This window comes from Eptatretus burgeri, chromosome 10 (genome assembly GCF_056783735.1).
Source record: "Eptatretus burgeri isolate ZD-2024b chromosome 10, Ebu_testis_v1, whole genome shotgun sequence".
NCBI lineage: Eukaryota > Metazoa > Chordata > Myxini > Myxiniformes > Myxinidae > Eptatretus > Eptatretus burgeri.
Genome location: NC_140970.1, coordinates 55,068,227 through 55,089,519, shown reverse-complemented (window position 1 = coordinate 55,089,519; position 21,293 = coordinate 55,068,227). Strand labels below are relative to the sequence as shown.

Below are 21,293 nucleotides of genomic sequence, written 5' to 3'. Positions count from 1 at the left end.
GAAAAAGTCTTTCATCACATTAGGTGTTTCGCTGACTGTGTGAGATGAATGAGCCAAATAATTTTGGTTGATTAAGCATGCACTGAAAATCACCAATGTTACAAGTATGTGATATATGTTTTTCAGGTGACATTGTTATGGGTTTTTTATCTTGCCAAAACGAAGTTTTTGCAAGATATGTTCGTCAGCTTGTATGGTTTTTTTTGTTTGTTTGTTTGTTTGTTTGTCTGTAATCACGTATAAAAAATTCTGCAGAGCACAGTTATCAGAAATTTTTGTAACTTCGCATATCAGAGGCCTATAGAGGTCCCTTTCTGTGCACAAAATTTTGAAGGTCAAGGTCAAAGGTCAAGGTCACTTTGGCGCAAATCAGGGGAGTCGACGAAACCTTTATTTTTTGAGTAATTTTGATCGGATCGTCTTCAAACTTCATGGGAATATAGTTCATGGTCTGGCGCTCAGCTGATTAATTTTTGGTGGCGATTGGCCTTGACCTTCATGGTTAGCGCCTGAGGTCAAACATATCTGACCCCAAGGTCAAATTTTCAAGTTTTAGGAACCATATCGTGTAGTTGAACCAAATTGAACACCTCGATGAGTGCTTTCTGGATATGTCAAGCTTGAGACATTATGACGTCATTTGGTGACGTTATGAGGCAAATGCATATTTTTCATGGTTACTCTAGAATGATTCTCATCGGAATCTCTCGTAGGCAGATATTCCTCAAGGAGTCGTTCCTGGTGGATAGCAGCTCTGTTCACCTCAGTGTGACCTTAAAGAAGTCACATGTGGTCACCTTTTGGCAAGATACGGGTTACCCTGCGGGTGACATTGGTTTATGTTTTGTTTTGTTTTTTTAAACACTTTTGCACCACCTTGGATTGAATGATTATGAACGATTAACTTATTTTATAGGTAATTTGAATTTTGAACAACTAAATGTGGCGTCATCGATTCTTTGGTGCAACATTTCCTTGCATGTGACGTTGATGGTGGTTTGTGTTGCTTCGTCGAGCAAGATGTGTATTGTTGTCTGTCTGGATCATATTTTCTGGGGCCTTTAACTTGCGTTTTTCCTTCTTCAATGTGATTGAGTGGAAGGGGGAATGGCAAGCGTGAGCCATAAGAGGGTGGAGAGGGTGGTTTGGGGGGGGGGTTAGGGAAGCATGGGTGATACCCTTATCTTCGATCATAATTTTGGCTTGTGCCCAGTTATTTCCACCTCCGACCTGCTGTTTCTTCTGTCAACAATCCATGTCTATCCTCAATCTTGTATAAGAGGTCAAGGCTATCCTGTTGGATGTCTGACATACTTTGATTCCATCTAACCCTTCGCTACTTTCCCAAACTGTGAAATAATGCTACCCAGTATCTGTATACCCTATATTGGACTGGCTATCAGATTTCTTGTACACTTGTGAGCAGCAGGTTGCCTTAGATTGCCCCCCCCCCAAACTGCATCACCAGAGGCTAGTGTCCCTCAAGGTGGTATTCTGGGACCATTCCTGTTATTGCTGTTCATCATTGGACTCCAGTATGTGCAGGACTGTTCTCCCCACAGATCTTGAAAAATAGATGACTGACCATGTACCTGGAACATCTTTTTTTAAGGGAGGAAATGCTCGTACTCTCTCCATCTTACTACACAAGGACCAGTTTGTACCCCCCCCCCCCGATTGATTTCAGTGGTCATCCTCTGGGAGAAGTCCAACTTATTTGGAGTTTCGAGCCCTCACCATCACATATAGCCTTTAGTTTACAGATTGTATCTCCAAAGTTGACTGCCTCATCAGAATTTTCTTTCTGGCTCACTCCATTCTTTGTGTTCTTTGGCATAATATACTTTAGTTACAAGGCCTTCTGAAGTGCCATGGAATAAGGCTTCCCATTTTGTCCCTGTTGAGGCTGAGGAGTCTTTGGCATCATTCTCATGAACGATGTCTCAGGGTCTTCTTTCTCACTGGTAAGTTTGTGGCCTTGCTGTGTTTCACCAGCTTCAGAATTCTCATGTCCGTTTAACTCTTTGCTGAGCCCCGGCCCCTCCCGTTAACATGTTTCCTACCCCCCCTCTCCCCACCGAAAAAAAAAATACCCTAACCTTGTTACCCTCCCAAATTCAACCCTCTCTTCTCTTACATAGTTTGTTCTCTCATGCTTTTCCTTCCAGGACTTCAAGCCCATTGCCTACTACCACCTCAAGGTGTCCCCCTTTTCTAATCTAATGAGCTTCACTACATCTAATGGAACCCTGTTACCCCCTTTCATCTGCAACGTCTTTCCTTGTGCTGTCATGCTCTTGTTCTTTCTTTGTTGCCCCACTTTGTTCCTGTTGACCCCTTTCCCCCCTCTATTATTCCACTTTTTCATGAGCCTCAATACCTGTATGAAAAAGGACACCCCAATAACTCTGGCTCGGTGGGTCGGTTTCATCGAGTTATCCACTTCTGAACCACAAAACCCAATTTGGTTTATTTTTTGATTTGATTTTAAACGCCGGAATCTTAAACAAAGGAAATTGTCAATGGGTTTGAAGTTCTCCTGGAAAAGTCCTTGGGTTTGTACCAGCGTGTGTTCGTTTTGTCTGCAAACTTCGTGTGATTGTGATTCATCGTTTGGGAATCATTGCCTGGGATTTGCATGGAGGAATCGCCTCTGTCTGAATTGGCATTTCTGGCACTACTGTCACCGACCTCGCTCACCTCAACTTAAAACTCGCCAAAAGACATTTTGTAACGTTTAGACTAGAAATGGTCTTACTTTTTTGCCGAGGGATTCTAACACACACTGAGCACAATTATACGTCTTCATTCACATCGCCTTGCTTTACCCCACGTGACGTCACCGCTTACGGTGCCCCTTCATGGCTATCGTGCAAAAAGATTGCATTTTTGATTAGGAATTCTTCTCCGTCGGTGGCAACGATGGAAGCTTGTGCAACGCGAAGTTGATTTTGCAGTCTTAGTCAGCCCCTCCACCACGTAGCTGGAGATGAGGTTTTGCAAGTGTGTGTGTGTGTGTGTGTGTGTGTGTCAGTATGTGTCTTCAGGCCATAACTCTTTTACCATTTGAGCTTCAGTCATCAAATTAAAAAACAAAAACAAAAACTTTTATTATGACAATATGGAGAAGACGAATTAATCATTGCTTCAAAATGTCGAAGGGTAAAGTCACAATAAGTACTAAAGGCCTTATTGGGTTGTCGTCCGTGCAGCGCAAGACTGACTGTGTTTTGCCATCGCTTCTGTTTGTTTATTTGCCATTTGAGCTTTTTGTCATCATTGAAATAATCATTGAAATAAAATATAATTATTGCAGTTAATGCAGTCATTCAGGTCTCGAGTCATGCAGTCTCCAGTCTGTGTCCTTGCATCTCAGGATTGAATACGAGTACAGCAAGTCATGTTTGCGTTCGACAGTGCGGACACCCTCATCGATTATATTCTGATGGAACAAACAAACGACTTATCTGGTGCTCAGTTGTTTGGTTGTTTTTTCTTCCACTTCTGCAACTTTGTGCTTCATTATAAAATCGAGTCCATTGTAGATATATTTACATATATATATATATATATATATATATATATATATATATATATATATATATATATATTTTAATTTTTTTTTTTTTTAACTTTCAGGTGACGCCACATTCTGACCATATATGGTGTGACCGTTTCTAATTTTTCCTACAATGCTTGGAGTTTGCAACCGAAGCTTCAAACTTGCACACAAGAAGGAAGTAGTTCCGATGATTTAAGCAATTGTGACATCTGTTGCACGATTATCAATGATGTTGGTGGTGTTGGTGGTTCATAATCTTCAAGCAACCATTATTTTTGATTATATTTGTACGTATTTGTGCTTTTGGGTGATTTTGAAGAGAAAACGCTCTTTTTGATTTTTGAAAAGGATTCGACACACACACACACACACACACACACACACACACACACACACACACACACACACACACACACACACACACACACACACACACACACACACACACACACACACACACACACACACATTGTCTTCTTCTGATTGTTCATTCCACTTCCTACCAACCACTTTACGGTTCGAGATCGCCCTAATGCTGATGATTTGGAGCATAATTTCATTTTTTCTTGTTGTGATGGGTAATAATACTTCATTTATTCATTTAATAACATCAATATTTGTGGTGCTCACTTGGTGATTGGCTAAGGGAATGTTTGCATGTTGACAATCCCTTGGTGATGCGACTTCACTGAAGTCACTTTAAGGTGTGCCTCGTATCCAGCCATCAGCAATGTTGATGTTTGAGTGTGCTCGTGACATGTACAGACAATACGTTGGACCATCCCGGGAGACATGACAGGTCGTCCTACCTTGTTCCTTATTGCATTGCTCATTGCTTGCCTCAATAATGAGCGGTCATGCATAATGAAGGCTTGCACTGATTTTGAATACGACGTTTTAGGTTTGCTTTGTGGTTATTTTATGTCTCGCATAATCGTATCACGATGCTGGATATAAATGGGCAAAAGGAGTATAGTTCATGGCACTGGTGTGTTCATGACTGCATTGTGCACGCACACTTTGAGCCGAGCATTTTGTGTTTTGATCAGAATTTGGATGTCAGCATTCATTTGCTGATTGTTGTATTTTTATACGTGTACATTTGCATCCAATATCGTCACTCTTTTGGCAAGTCAGAGAAGAGAGGAGATGAAGTTTAGGTTTTGGGTACAGGGATCAAGGTTCAGGAGTGCAAATGTACGTTGCACGTCGATAAATCGTTCAAGTGTTTTGATTGAACTGATCTTCTTATGATTTGTGAAACTACCATTAGTTGGACACAAATGTACTGTACGTGGACTTGTATTTGTATTTTCAAGGAAAGTCTCGTGAAGTCAGCAGTTGTCTGGAGTGGATAGGCTACTTGGCTATAGATGTAACTTGTATGCAGACACGTAGGCACACTTACGTACAGACACACACAGACACACAAAGGTGGTTACTTTGAGGCTCTGCTCCATATCCTGAAGCCTGCATATGGAGATAACAACCAACGACACACGCAGACACACATGCAGACACGCAGACACACACACACACACACACACACACACGCACACGCACGTGTGCACACACACACACGTGTACACACACACACACACACACACACATGCAGACACACACACACATGCAGACACACACACACGCACACACGCACACACACACACACACACACACACACACACACACACACGAAGGTGGAGACTTTGAGGTTCTGTTCCACCTCCTAAAGCCCACATACGGAGATAACCAACGACACACACACACACACACACACACACACACACACACACACACACACACACACACACACACACACACACACACACACACACACACACACACACACACACATTTAGAAATACACACACGCAGAAACACACACACACACACACACACACACACACACACACACACACACACACCTCATGCTTGTGCAAGGAATGAGTGCTTGTTTTTATATTTTCCCTCCATTGTTTTAAAATGTTTTCTACCACTACATGCTTCTTGAATGACAGGTTCATGGCACAAACCGGGAATGTTTCCACAGCCATGACCGATAAGGTACACGTTGGCTGTCTGCCCGCAGGGATGCCGCAAGCCAGGTGAAGTTCATACCATTTATTGAGGTAGCATGGGCAGTTTTGCAATGTTGGCGCCATGTGGCATTAATCGTGCCTTTTGCGGACTAGGTTACATCACGGTAATTGGCATAGACCGACAACCATTACGCCACTGCGCCCAAGGCCTGGAGCAGAGGCCCCACTTCCTGTCTTGGCCTGCCTCAGCTCATACTTGCCACGGCTGTGAGCTCTCTTGGCGGCCGTTTTCTCTGCAGTATGAGCCTGCCTGCTATTTGTTAGACCCTCCACCCCCACCCCCCCTCAATCCTGGCCATTCTTCACCCTGTCCCTCTCATGAGATTGTGGCTTCTTCTGCTTTCTGTACAATCATTGTTTTACAGCCTTTGTAACAAAATAGATGAGATTGCTGGTTTCTAGCAGAAGTGCTGGTTGGAAGCGACTGGAAATTTGGACTACTGCAGCCTTTAATTTTAATTATTCAACTGAACTGCAGTGGGAACCTTTCCAAGAAAGATCCTTCATTAAACAGCATTCACCGCTGCCTGTTGCTCGTGAATGCATATTCCAGGCAGCGATTCCTCTTTTTCTTGTATACTTGAGTGTAGTCACAAGACAAACATTCATCAACACTGGAGTGAGTTTGTCATTTGTAATAACGCTTCTTGTTTGTTTGATCTGAGGTCGCGTGCAATATTGCTGCTTCCACCGCAGATCTTGCCATTATACAAAGGTTCTCCTAACGCTACAGTGCTACAAGTTTATCTTGCCCCCCTTGAACCCATAAGCGCAGTTTTTGTACGATATGAACATTTTGTGAAATTGAAGATGGCCCATGGATGGAGTGCACCTGCAAGCACGTGAAACGAACTGTAGGGGACAGGTGTGTGGAGTGAGGTACCACCCCCTCCCTCGCCGTGCTCCGGAGCTTTCTGCCAAATGAATGGGAAAATGGGGTTTATTGAGCATGTGCATTAGCTCATTTGTGGGGGCTTTCAGGGTCTCCACCTCCAAGTGCACCTGGCTTTTTGGTATCCTGCCTTGGTCGAATACAAGCCTGAGATCAAGATGGCTTTGAAACGTTATTTTGACGACGTTTTTTGAATGATTGAAATAAAAATGTGTGTGGGCAGATTTCATTTGTTGCTACCTAGAGGTGTTTGTCAGCCATTCAATCTTTGTCTGTGACGGCCACGGTTATTCCCACATTCTTGTGCGGTTCGCCGTCTGAAACTTGACCCAAGTCTTTCACGAACGGGCTGGAAAGACCTGACATCCGACGAAGGTTAAGGCAGGGATTTGTAATTTGTTCATGATGCCGGCGATAGCTCGCGTACTCTTCGCGAAGGACACCGTGGGATCTTTAACATCCACCAAACTAACGTCGGCAGACGGGACGCCCAGTTTAACGTCCGTCCGAGAGGAACTTCAGACCAATTGCAATGTCACGTTTGCACTCGTCCAGTAACACCTTGTGAGTTTACACGAAATAAATTAAATGGCCGCCCGTGTGAGTTTTGAATTGAGAGTTTGTATCTCAAATTCACTTCTCTTTGTGGACACGTGCCCTCGTTTGAGAGATTTCACTCGCCCCGCTTCATGCTTCCGTCCGAACTCACGGCTCGCGATTCTCCGAACCCTGGTTCAGTTCCCTCGTGCTGTACTTATTTATCCAATGTCTATTAATGTCGTTGTAATTTAAATGGAAGTACATTGATATCAATCATGTCTTTGTCCCGCACGTGATTTATGTACAAGCTCCACCATGACCCTCGGATGAATGTTTCAACAAAAGAGCTGTTTAAGCACGTCTATTTGCAGCAGATGAAACCAATAATCTGAAATAATAACTGCCGAGGATAAGTGGGTAACAATGGAATCGTTTTATTTCTTCTCTTTTTTTTTATTTTTGAACTGAGGGAAAGGACATGGTTTCCCCTCTCAACTGTCGCTACCAAGATTCATCGACATAAATGACCTCTCTGACTATCTGGAAAACCCGCTCTTCCTTTTCGCAGACGACCCCACATTGTGTTGTACAATACCCCCATCCCACAGGATCGGCAGACGGCAGCCGCGTCGTTCGCTGCTGATCTGAAATTGATTTGAATCTAGGCATTTCCAAATGGAACATGTCTTTCAATCCTGGCAATTCTCAGTGTCATCCTGGCCCTGCAGAAGTATGGTCAAACAAACCCACTTATCTGTTTCTGCAATCAACCACTGGCAGAGGTTAGGTCTCTTGAACTTCTCATCTTCGCCTTCGGCCCGTGACCTCTCCAGAGCTGACCATATACCAAACCTGACCTCCAAAGCAAATGGTGCACTTGGCATCCTCCATTGTTCCAAGTCATTCTTTAAAAAAAATCAGAACTACTTCACCACTTATAAGGACTTCGTCCGCAGCTCAATGGAATGCTGCTCTCCGCTATAGGCTAGTGCCCCAGCATCACATCTGTCTCCTGTGTTCTGTGGAATCTAAAGCTCGAAACATTATGGGCATCTCTCATGATTAGACCGGACCATAAGGCCTGTGGTTTCACATCAGACATGTTGGTGGCCTCTTCTTTATTTATTTATTTGTTTGTTTCCTGCCCTCTTCTCTGAGCCCTATGACCCTCTCCAGACCATCCAGGAAGCATGAGTTCTTCCAATAACTCCTCGTAGTGAAACTTTCAAAGTCTTGGCTTACCTCCTCCATCCCTCTTTTGATCCTCTTTTCTCCTTTTTGTGGAACCACCATATTTAACCACCACATAGCTGATCTCCAAAGTTCAATTGCACTCCTCCTTCCAGGTCTTCATGCAAAATGGTGCACCACCATCTCGCATCTTCCCTCATCCATACCCGCAATCCTTTCTACCCCATTAACCCCATCAAACTTAACGTCTTGCTTACAGGTTACTGTGTTTCCCTCCCATCTTATCTCCTCCTCTTCATTTATTTTTGTTTATTTCTTTGCTTGTTGTGTCCAACAGGGTCCCCATTCTTGTCACTTTGCTTTTCCATGACTTTGGATGTTGTATCCAATTCCTTTATTTATTTATTTTCACATACATGCATATTTAAGATGTCTTAAAAAAGAAAATAATTTTCTTTCATCTTCTGCATGCACAGTGTCAATGAATTGTTGCAAAATCCCATCTTTCTTTGTTTCTTCTTTCTCTTCTCTCCATTGGTGCAACTTAATTTTCGATCACAGATTCATGAGTTCTTGGGTCGTAGTTTGTTTTTTGACCGGGGGAATTTTGCCAAGAACTCTAAACGCTTGCCGCACCATTGTTCGTACACCCAGAGGGAAATGAAAACACAAAAACGTATTGTATGCAATGTTAAATTTGTATGAAGAGGCAATGGCCAATCGGCACACAACAATATGCTTGCGACAAATGATACTGTCTCTGATAACCCTGATGATGTAGATTTTGCACACTGCTGAAGACAAACAAATTGAGAACGAAGTTCAATGACCAAAGTGAAGACACGCTAATACGTGACTTTCAAAATTGACATAATCCACCCCAGATTGCTTGGTGTGCATGCGGAGAAACCCTGAGTAAAGAAGCCCATCGTGGCAACCTGGGCATGCATCATGTGTGTCAGATAAGGATTTTAGCATGAAGTGGCTCACATACCATTTAAAGAAGCCGAAAATACTTGCAAAACGCAACTTTGAGAAAGAGGTGTGCCTCTGCACAGGCAAAGATTTGGAGAACTTTCTGATCAACTCTTCCAAAAAGTTGATGTCTTGCAGCCCGTACTGCAAAATCACCCGACCATGTGGTTGTGTGAAAGGGCCGAAGGTTCGTAGACTGGCACGTTCTACCCAAACTTTCATGCTTCTTCAAACCGATGGGAAAGTCATAGCTGGGGCTTGTGGACGCACAGGGTAAGTTTAAAATGATGATATTCACTATTAATCATATTTGAGAGGAGGGGAGGGGAGAGGTGGGAATGTGGGTTGTGGGCTGAGTGCGCCGTTTTAAATATATTTATCTTGTTTGCTTCCGTGACCACAAGAGACATTGCACTGGATCTTTGCAGCTATTGGTGAAAGGAGGTGTGTGTGTGTGTGTGTGTGTGTGTGTGTGTGTGTGTGTGTGTGTGTGTGTGTGTGTGTGTGTGTGTGTGTGTGTGTGTGTGTGTGTGTGTGTGTTTTATCCATGGCCACCGCTAGATAATTGTATTAACAGGAAATGGTATGATCTCGACACAACTAATCCATGGATATTTCTCGTATTCTTATGTTTCCGTGAGTTCGATTTCAATTCAGGAACAGAACAATTGTGATTAACCACTTTGAAATTGCCACTCCTTAATCTAAATGCTGAAAATTATGTTTCAAGGACGATTTTAATTCCATATTTTGTACGAGCCGAAGCGAGTCACTGAAAATGCAAAGACAGTGCATGCACAAAAGGCCTCGTTTAGCATTGATACGTCATTTTGAAAGTCACGTCTTGGGGATGAACAGAGCTAATTAGGTCGCACTTCAAAGATATTACTGAGATAAGTTGAAACTCACATGTTGAAAAATCCAATTTGAAAGATGAGTACAATGAGCTGAGCATGGATGGTACGGATGAAAGTGAAAATGGAAGCATCGAAACCGGATTGAAGAATTGAGAGCTTTTATGCTGAGTTTGGAGTACATCTGGTGTCATCGGAGGTGATCTCAAGAATCTCTAAAGGCCCGGGCACACCTTGACGTTTTAGCCAGCGATGGCAACGTATTAAAATGTATCTAAAACGCTGGCTTACGTTGAACTTTTGATGTTTTTTTTTAAAGATTCGGACGTATTCATAGCGACTTGGTCTTATGTATAACGCTTTGGTAACGGACACAGAACGTTTCGTTGTGTTATAGATAACTTATATCAACGAATGCTGAACCTGTTGTCGGCCTACACAACCAATGCCCAACGATAGTCTAACTTAGGCATAGCGCGTTGCACGCATCGCCGACGATGTCGTGACGTAGCCTATTAAAAGGCTGACGCACAACGATTCGAATCATAACTGCCGTAGAAATGGAAGTGTCAACATCGCGGTCACACCTTGGCGATCTTGCCAGCGTATGCCGACCTAAGAAAAATGTGTCTAAAACGTTGGGGCACGTCAAATACGGTATGAGTAAGTTTGGTATACGTGAGTAGAACGCTAAAGTACGCTCTCATACGTCGTAGTAAGTAGAGTACGTCAATAAATTTTAAACATGTTCAAAATTTTACAACGCACTCGGCGTATGACACACGTTCCGCATGCGACGGGGATAAGTTTTACACACGATATGTGGACGCTTACACACGTCCACAAAGGCTACTTATAAGCTACTCATAAGTCGAAACACGTCGCGGTAATGTCTTTTTTACGCGAAACTTATTTCTAACTTATGTTTGACGTGCTTTGAACCAATTCTTTACGTAGTCCCAACACACATCGACGTATGTAGACGTATTCCAATGACGTCTTCCGGTCGACAAAAAAAAAATTAACGTGTTTCTAACTTACAACTGCCATATAAAGACGTGTTCCCAGCGGTTTTGGGAATTGGTATATAAAAATGCTGCTCATAAAAGGGGAACCCAACAGTGTTTTCGAGTCCTTTTTGAGTCGATGTCCATGTCAGCAGTAACAGTATCAGTATCAGTATTATTAGTATTAGCATTAGTATTAGTAGTAGTTTGTTCATGTTGGCAGTAGTAGGTGAGTGTGAGGGGAAGGGTGTGGGTTATGATGGATCGTCCTTGCGTTTAACGATTTAACGATTTAAATGATAAACTCAACGATTTAAATGGCTGCATCTCCACTATTGAAAGTAGCGCTTGCGCTCAACAATTGGATTTTTTTTACACTCAACGACTTTTAAACGGTACCACTCAGCTATTTTCATTGTTTACAATGAACGATTTAAATTGCTGTCACTCACCTTTGTTTTTTGACGCTGGGGTTTTGAAATTTGAAGCATTTCTTCTGAACGTGTTAAAACGCTCAAACTCGACTATTTTAAATAGACGCTGCCGATGGACAATTGGAATCATAGCCAAGCTAGACATCGAAGTGTGAACATCCTCGTCATGCCGAAGAAAAGTTTGAAGAATGCTGCAAATAAGTGTCCTGGCCGTGGCTGTGGACGCTGACGCACGGACGATCCATTATACCGACGTCTTTCAGCCTATGAGTAACTTAAAAGTAACGTCTGTCGATGTGTGGCAACGATCGCGTAACTTGCCAACAACACGTTAATCATAGGTTAGAAATAAGTTTCGGGTACGCTAAACATTACCTCAGCGTGTCTCAACTTATGATTAACTTACAAGTAGCATGTGTTGACGTCTGTCAACGATTGCAGACCGTGCATACAACTTGTGGCCAGCGTAGCGGAACATGTGAGTCATACGCCGGCATACGTCGTGAAATTTGAAGCATGAAAAAATTTGATGACAACCAAAAAGTACAACGTTTAAAGCCAACGTACAACGACGTATGGCAGTGTTTTTCAGCGTGCTCTCGATGTTATCAAAACTTACCCATAACGTATTCAACGTGTGCCAGCGTTTTAGAAAAAAAATTCAAAAATCGGCATACGTTGGCTAAAACGTCAAGGTGTGACCGGGCCTTAAGATCTGGGACTTAACAGCATCCAATAACAATGAAGGATGAGCTGTAGTAGTATCAACTCCAGAGTTAGGAAATCTGGTCTGGTAAAAGGGACAAAGGCTTTTTGATTGTAAAGTGGTGAACAGGTGGATTGTAAAGTGGATGAAATGCTTTCAAGGTAGGCAGTTCCCAGACTGCCTCTTGTTTGGACGGTGTTTGGATATGTCGGACATCCAAGACTTGTATATGTCAGAACAGATGGTGGGTGATGCTGGAAACATCCTTAGATATGACTTCAAATGATGGCCTTTAATAATAATAATAATAATGATAATAATAATAATAATAATAATAATAATAATAACTGCATTCCTTTTCGTGCCATAAAGGTGCATAGGGCTGCCGAGGCAGTTTCATTGACAAGGAGTACAGTCCTGGACGGTCACCACTCTGACACAGGTTACCCCGAATCGTTATTACCCCAGTACACTGGTCGACCTCGGAAGGATGACACGCTGAGTCAACCCCACCTGGTGTTAATTCAATGGTTAACAGGGGCTCAAACTCAGGACCCTTAGGTTCCAAGCCAGCCACCCTAACCGCTAAGCCAACACCAGCCTATTGATGGCCTTGAGGAAGTGCACTAGATTTTTGGATCATGTATATGTTGCAGTGGATACTTGGTCAATACTCAATAATCAAATGATGGATCGTCTTTTTGTAAACGTGGAAGAGTAAATGTGCCACGACTCGTCCTACGAGTATCTCAGTTTCTGCTGGCGTCTTAAAAGGAAGATAAGATTGCTGAGGAACATGAATTGATGTTGGCATGAGAAGATTGGAAAACAAGTGACAAAGAGGGGAAGTTTTGCAAGTTTTCTTTTTTGATTTTTTTTTTTTTTTCTGTGACTGGTGAATTATCCTAGAAATAAAATGGAATATATTTTTGATAGGTTGCTGGAGAGGGCTTGAAGAATGGAAGTTTCTGGAATTGCAATTGGCCGGTTGTATGGTGATCAGATGTATACTTCCATTTTCAACCACTTTAGTCAGCATACGCAGAGCAAAATGTAGGACAGAGTAATGTAAAATTAATAGGGATTGATGCAGTGCAGATTACTGAGGTTGACAAGCGAAAGATGGGACCAAGTGTGATAGCCTGCTTGTTTTTAAATTTCTGAGAAACATTTTCCTGACAAATCTCTCACCATCTCTCTCCAAAAGGAGAATCTTGCAAAACCCTCCCATCTACTTTCTCAAAACTCTTGAAAGACTTCAGTCTCTCAAACTTTTGGGTCTCACTATCAGCTTTGATCTTTCTTGAGCAAACCACATTTCAAAGTTGGCCTCCAAAGCCAGCCGCTGACTGGACACATCCTCTATCGTGCAATGTCCTCCTTTGGCACACCTGAACTCCTATCCACCTCCGAGGCCTTTATCCGCAGCTTGATGGAATACTGCCCTCCTCTCCGGGCTGACCCCCTTGCCTCACAACTTATTCAGCTTGATGCCGTGGAAATCAAGGCCTTCAAGATCATCCGAATGTCCCATGATGAAGCAGTGTCGATGGGCCGATCACTTTCCCATCACGGACAGGTTATTGGTCTCTGTCTTCTCCTGCCTCCTTTCTGGTCTTGCACCCTCTGTCCATTACGTGCTCTACCTCTCCCCACTTCCCAACCTCCCCCCAGGTTTCTGCAGGGCGCACGTGGTCCACCATCAACCCTTATGGTGAAACTACCTCAATTCAGGATCACTGCTCACCTCCATAAATTTGTTGCTCTTTTTTTTCCCACCCTATGGAACCAACTTCCACATTCTCTTGGATCTCATTCTTTCCTCCAGGTATTCAAGACGGCTGTTCACCACCGTCTCAGATCTTCACCAATCCAAAACTATGATCTTTTCTACACCCATTAACCCCACCGAAAGCCCATCTCATTCAAAATTTCCCGTTTTTCCTTCCTGACATTTTGCTTCTATATCCACTTTGTCCAACCTCTGTGTCCTCCCCTACCCCTCATTCTTCCCTTCATCCTTTATTTTTTTTTTACCAACTCTCCCTCTATTTTGTCCCACATCCTTGCTGTTGGTGTGCCCTACTCCCTCCCCCCTCACTCACCCTTCATTGTGCCGTTCCTTTTGTTCCGTTACGTCTTGATCCATTCCATGTTCTACCTCTTCCACAAGCCTCGACTTTGTATTGAAAAAGCATGCTGTATACGAATAACCTTTGAAGCATTTTCCAGCATCAGAGTGGATTATGTCAACTTCTTGTGTACTTGCCACCAAAGCCACTTTTGATAAAAGTTGGCCAAAAAAAAAAAGTTTGGTCAGACTTTTTTGCAGATTTCTCACATGGGACGTGTATGATTTAACAGACTACTGAGTGACGATTTGGGATGGAATAGAAAACCTGTAAGTCGCTGGGTAGGCATGTATATGGTACATATGGTAGCATGAATGAAATGTATTATTACAATGACTTCAACAGCCTCGATTATTTGCACCTTGTGGTGCGGGCAGGGGGATTGGCTCAAGTCCTTCACGATCTGCCTGGCCAAGCCTAACATTTGGCATTCTGGCGAAATTCCAAATTCTTGCCACCTTCGATGATCACTCACCTACTCCTCGCGAAACACACCATGGGAACTTTAACTTCAACCATCAAACTTTGGTAGCAGATGGGTCCTTCGGCCTTACGTCCTGCCTCTGGACGGTGCACACATTGCTGTATCGCCGCGCATGAGAAACACCAAGGTGACAGTTTATAGCTGGGCCATTATTTGAACCCAGGATAGACAGCTTAGAGGTGAGTGTGTGGATAAGCCAGGTGTTGGCTTAGTGGTTAGGGTGGTGGCTTGGGATCCTAGGGTCCTGAGTTCAAGCCCCATTGGCCGCTGAATTAAAAAAAATACACCAGGAGGTTGACTCAGTCTGTCATCCTTCTGAGGTCAGCAAAATGAGCACCAGTGTACTGGTAAGGGGAACACTGCATCAGCGGTATAGCCGCGCCCCAACCAATGATGCAACCAGCAGCCACAGGCTGCACGAGAGAGAGAGAGAGAGAGAGAGAGAGAGAGAGAGAGAGAGAGAGAGAGAGAGAGAGAGAGAGAGAGAGAGAGAGAGAGAGAGAGAAAGAGAAAGAGAAAGAGAAGGAGAAGGAGAAGGAGAAGGAGAAGGAGAAGGAGAAGGAGAAGGAGAAGGAGAAGGAGAAGGAGAAGGAGAAGGAGAAGGAGAAGGAGAAGGAGAAGGAGAAGGAGAAGGAGAAGGAGAAGGAGAAGGAGAAGGAGAAGGATATCAGAGAGAATATCTCTACTGTTATCCTGCTCGCTCTCCAGGATGAATAAAATGTCATATCAAAGTAAATCGTGAATATGTTCGAGTTTGTTTTCTTTCTGTTTGAAGTACTTATTCCATGCCTTTACTTTGTACTTATTTAGTTGTCTTCTCATTACCTCCGCCACCAAAGGTGAACGGACGTTATGTACTCACTCCTGTTTGTTTGTCTGTGAGCACGATATCTCAAAAAGTTATGGATGGATTCGAACAAAACTTTGTTTTGGTGTGTTTGGGTGTGTGACAAGGAGGAATTGATTTATATATTGACCTGAAGATCCGAATCCTGATATCAAAATTTTCAAAGTGATTCTTCACCATTGGGAGATTGAGCCAAAAACATCTCACGTGATATCTCAAAACGTCGTGCACGGATGATGACAAAACTTGGTGGAGCAGTTGGGTCGATGACGAGAACAAGCCAATGAGATTTTGGTTCAGGTCTGGATGCAGATCCGGCCTGTCGGTGGGATACAAAACGTAAACTGTTCAGCCTGGTGGAGGTACACAATTAAGTGTCGCCTTTGTGGTATTATTGAGCTGTAATAAAACATGAAGGTTGTAAGCATAATTCCACCATCATCATCCTGTAACACACATACAATGATAAATACCTTTTATTATTATTATTATTATTTTTTTTTTACTAAAGGAATGTCATATTTCTGTAATGAGTGAGGAAATTAAGTTTACTGTATGTTATTACCATTTCTACCCTGCCATTAGCTCGCACTTTGTAACCCTTGTCGAACAAAAGTTGCGGCCTGTCTGGCTTCTCCAAAGTCCACGGGTTTTGCTTCAACAATCCCAATTCGATGTGCTACCGTGGTATTTATCAGTACGCACACGTACTTCTTTCACCTCGTCTTCAAAACTTTTTCTTTTATGAAGTAGAAAGCATTTTGTGTTTCACTTGCGTTGTAAGTGGAAATTTTTGGCCACTTAGCTTGCTTATGTAGAATGCTATGAATGTGATGAAATTGGCGACTTGTTAAGGTTCAATCGGTTGATATTGCATTGATAATCGCTTCAACTGGAATGTAAAGGTTGTTTGAAAATATGGACCGACACAACGATGATTTTTCTTTGAGCACCACTTCAATTTGTAACCAAATCAATATAATATACTCCTGGGGCTGGGACAGAGTTGTATGCATTTATATGTACTAGTGCGGGCCCGTAGGTGCGTAAACGACGACTGGATTGGGGCATTTTTTCACCCCCCCTCACCCCCCCACCTCTCTCGCCCCCTCCTCTCTCCCCCTCTCTCGTGCCAGTACCTTCTTTTGTGGGTGAGGCGTGCCAGTATGTGCAGCTTCGTTCCTTCATTCTCATAAACGACGACTGGATTGGGGCATTGTTTCAATTAGATCGGTCAATTAGATCGGACCAACTGTATTATAAATGGCCATAACTTGGGAAACACCTGGGAAACATACTCAGGTCCCCAGCGTCAATTGTGATGTCATATCAAATGAAGAAGAAGAAGAATTGTGACGCCCCTCTCTCTCGCTCCCCCCGCCTCTCTCGCCCCCCTCTCTCTCTCGCCCCCGCTCTCACTCTCCCCTCTCTTGCACCCTCCTCTCTCCCCCTCTCTTGAATTGTGATGCCCCCGCTCTCTTGCCCCCCTCTCTCCCCCTCTCTCGCCCTCCTCTCTCCCCCCTCCTCTCTCCCCCCTCCTCTCTCGCTCCTCTCTCTCACCCCTCTCTCTCTCGCCCCCCACTCTCAAACCTTGATATCAAACTTTGAAAAGGCACATCCACGGGTCCCCAGAAATATTCCTGGCAAGTTTCAATCAGATCGGACCGTCAATCGTGCAAAAATAAATAAATAAATAAACAAACATTAATTGTGATGTCATTCGTGATGTCATAGCACCGTGTCTTGTCATTGGTCGACAGATAAATGGCCGTAACTTGGGAACCGCTCGTCCGATTGATATCAAACCTCGAAAAGGCACATCTGCGGGGCCCCGGCAATATTCCTGGCAAGTTTCAATCCGATCGGACCGGCGGTCATCAAGACGGACACACACACACACACACACACACACACACACACACACACACACACACACACACACACACACACACACACACACACACACACACACACACACACACACACACACACACACTGCTGGAATTATAGATAGATAGGGGAAAACCAAGCTGTATATGGTAGTATAGGTCCTCGGCTTAAAATAAAATTGTGTTCTCGCTCGAAATCCTTATATATTTTGCCCAGCTTGCCCCAAAAGTTGCCCGTCGGGCGAGAAACCATACCGGTCATATCTCGGCCATTTCTTGAGCGATTTTGACAAAAAAATTTAAACAGAGGTTTTTTGGGCTGGGGAACACACTAAAAGCAATATTTAGTCGATTTGAGAACTGGTTTACATGATAGCGGCTCTGAAGCTCTTCCGGAGAAACCAAATCAGGTCCGAAATTTGTAATCCTCAATATCTCTTGTCATTTTATTATTTTAAATGATACGTTTTTGCTAAAAAAAAAAGGAATACAGGTTTTACTGTTACATAACTGCCATATCACACAAATTTATTAAGTTTAACACTCACATCACAATGAATTTGTGTAAACTTCCACCATATCAGATCTAATTATATGCATTAGTGCAGGCATCATCTTGCAACTTCATGCACTTGCAGACATTTCAGATTTTCTCCAAATTCTTGAAGCTGCTGACATGGCAATACTTCCTTTAGGGCTTTCGGACCATGAACTACAGATGTGTCAGAGCACTTGGGTTTGGATAAGACGGCCTTAGGCTTGTGCTGGTAGAGGACACACACCGTATCATGTTCAGATGAATTTGCTCCTTTGTGGTCCCAGTTGTCCATTGCTGCTGATGTGAAGTTCCCTGGGTCAAAATGGGCTGGCAACTTCATGTCCGCTTCATTTTGGTTGACGGTGAACGCGGCCATGTCATGCTGGTACCGGAGGAGTTCAGTGTAGCTCATGGCTAGCAGCGCCTGTCGATTCAGAGAGGTGACAAAGATTTTGCCACCACATCCAAGACTGTGGGCAAACTCGGCATTCAATACAGACATTGGTGTTCTTTTTCTGCCATAATGGTGAATGTAGAACATGTGCTGGAACATGGTCTGTATTTTCTGACATCGCTGGACTGAAAGAGAACCATTTTTGCGTGGCACCTGTTCCTCCTCCTGGTCTACATCATCGACATCTTCCTGCATGTCACTTGTTATTACTTGGTCAGCTGCGGCCCTGTATGTGGCTGGATTGAAATTAAACAAATGGCCATAAAACTGCAGGATGGGCTCTGGAATATTCATCTTTGACCAGGCTTGCTTTAATTATTGGGCATCACAGAAGCGATCATCTAAGTCGAAGTCGAAGTCGTGCAAGCATGCTCTGAATTGAGGTGCTACGAATTGCATGGGATTTACTGATCGGATACACTCAGCAAGTACATTTTCCTCATTACCCAGCACATAGAATACCATGAGGCATTTTCTTGCAGAATCTGAGTAAGCAAAGTCTATCAGGTCGTTGAACTGCTTGTAGAAGAGGACCTTCACATCCCTAGTCTGCACATTACCTTTACCTCCTAGGTGGCTGTTCATCTGGTCTTGAATAGTAGAAAGTTCATAACCCTTGCCAGCACTCAGACCCATCTCAATCTCATCAACGATCTCATTCCACACCCACTGCTTGGCATTGAGTTGTACAGGGGCACTAAGAGTTCTGGAGCGTTCATACTGCTGAATATATTTGCACATGCACTGGTTGTGATAATAAATATCAGCCCCATACACAGCATGTTCGTCTTGAAGGTCACAAGTTCGACGGAAAACATCATCCTGGAAGAAGACGGTCGCATCTAGGAATATCTTTGCTCGGTTGCTCTCGCAGATTCGATATTTGGTGAAGTCATGGTTGACTGACTTGCTGCCGCATGTGACTCATGTATACTGATAGTACACAGTGGCACGACCAGGTGCCACACAAGCCAGTGTTTGCATGCTGTTTGACTGCGAACGAGTTGTAGTAGGTGTTGGTGACTGGGTTGACGCATCATCACCAGAGGGCACAGATTGCTTCAATGCTTCTTTCTGCTTCTCCTTAAGCTTGGCAATTTTGGTGCTATTTGTGTAGCCCTTGTAGCACGCATTTGTGACATGATAATTGAATAGAGCCACCAGGCGTCATCTTCTTCAACCTTGCGAGCACCGCATCTTGTCGTGTCTCACTTGCAGATATAATCTGATCGCACCCATGTTGTGTACACACCAGCTTGTCTTGGGTGTACTCTTGGCAAATAATACAAAGCTCCTCATCAAACTCAACCTCAGCATCAGTCTCAGCACTAAGATTGACCGCTTACATCATGATGTTAGTCAGTTCCAATCTGAAATGGAAAGAGAGATAAAAAGGGTTAAAAAATATCTTGAAACACATTGACAAATGACAATCACGAATATATCAAAGCTCGTGATGGTAGTAGGTACCTATAGTCCTATAAACATGGTTCGATTCCTTCGATTGACATTGGAATCACTTGATAGAGACTCCATATCGAATTTTTATTGTTTTGAACGTGTTCCCCAGCCCAAAAAACCTCTATTTAATTTTTTTTGTCAAAATCACTCAAGAAATGGCCGAGATATGACCGGTATGGTTTCTCGCCCGACGGGCAACTTTTGGGGCAAGCTGGGCAAAATCTATAGGGATTTCAAGCGAGAACCCAATTTTTTTAAGCCTAGGACCTATACTACCATATACAGCTTGGTTTTCCCCTACACATATAAATGCATACAACTCAGGCCCGGCCCCTAGAGTAATACAACTATTCCATTTTATATCCAGAACGAGTCAAACATTTGCACCGTTATAGTGGGAGCAGATTTTTCAGTGGCATCGCTGCAAAATCGAGCTCTCCATTCATTCAAAGTTGCAGAAAAAGTTTAAAAACAATTGTCTGTGATTATGCAAATGAGATGCTCAAGAATAATTGTGTTCATTGTTATCAAGATTACTCAAGGTTTGCATTTAGTGAAAGCGGTGGTTGTGGTTTGTGGTTTGAGCATGCACTCTGAGTCTGGGAGGTCAGAGGTTTGATTCTGACTGGCTGAGTCATAACGACTAAAGATTGTCCATGCTGCTTCCTGTCTTCCCATTCAGCATTTAGAGGATAGAAAACCCATGGTTTAACGTCTCAGGTAGGGGACGACTAATACTCATTTCACACAACAAAATCTCGGAAATAAATCCGACTCACACCGCCACCTCCAGAAATTTGGAGCTTCCTTCCACATTACACCTTTCTTCCACCGGGGGAAGGAACTTTTAGGGCTGAAACCCCCGGGGTATTTTAATCCTGCTCAGGACCGACCAGCGTTATCTCAGAGGTAACACTGTACCCCGTGGTATGAGATGTAGCGTGAAATGAGCCGCATTTATTTAATTGCCGGGTAAAGACTTACCCCAGGCAAAAATAACATTCCTTTCCTGTCGTAATTCTCTGCAGATGACTCAGCTGTTGAAGTAATACTTGGTGGGGTTGACTCGGCCTGTCATCCTTCCGAGGTCGGCAAAATGAGTGCCAGCTTGCTGGTATCCTGTGTCGGAGTGGCAACCCGTCTAGGATTGTGCCCAATAGCCAAGGAGACTGCCTAGGCAGCACCAACACTCTGCACAGAGTGTGGTCCCAATGGATGGATGGATGGA

The 21,293-nt window shown here is 43.5% G+C and overlaps 1 protein-coding gene and 1 pseudogene across 17 annotated transcripts in view; one reads left to right on the top strand and one right to left on the bottom strand.

The window, feature by feature from the left end:
- The window catches only part of LOC147018605 (transcription factor 7-like 2), a 445,180-nt gene that overhangs the window by 92,614 nt on the left and 331,273 nt on the right, over positions 1-21,293 (top strand). The window lies entirely within an intron of this gene.
- LOC147018608 (uncharacterized) lies at positions 18,224-19,955 on the bottom strand (annotated as a pseudogene).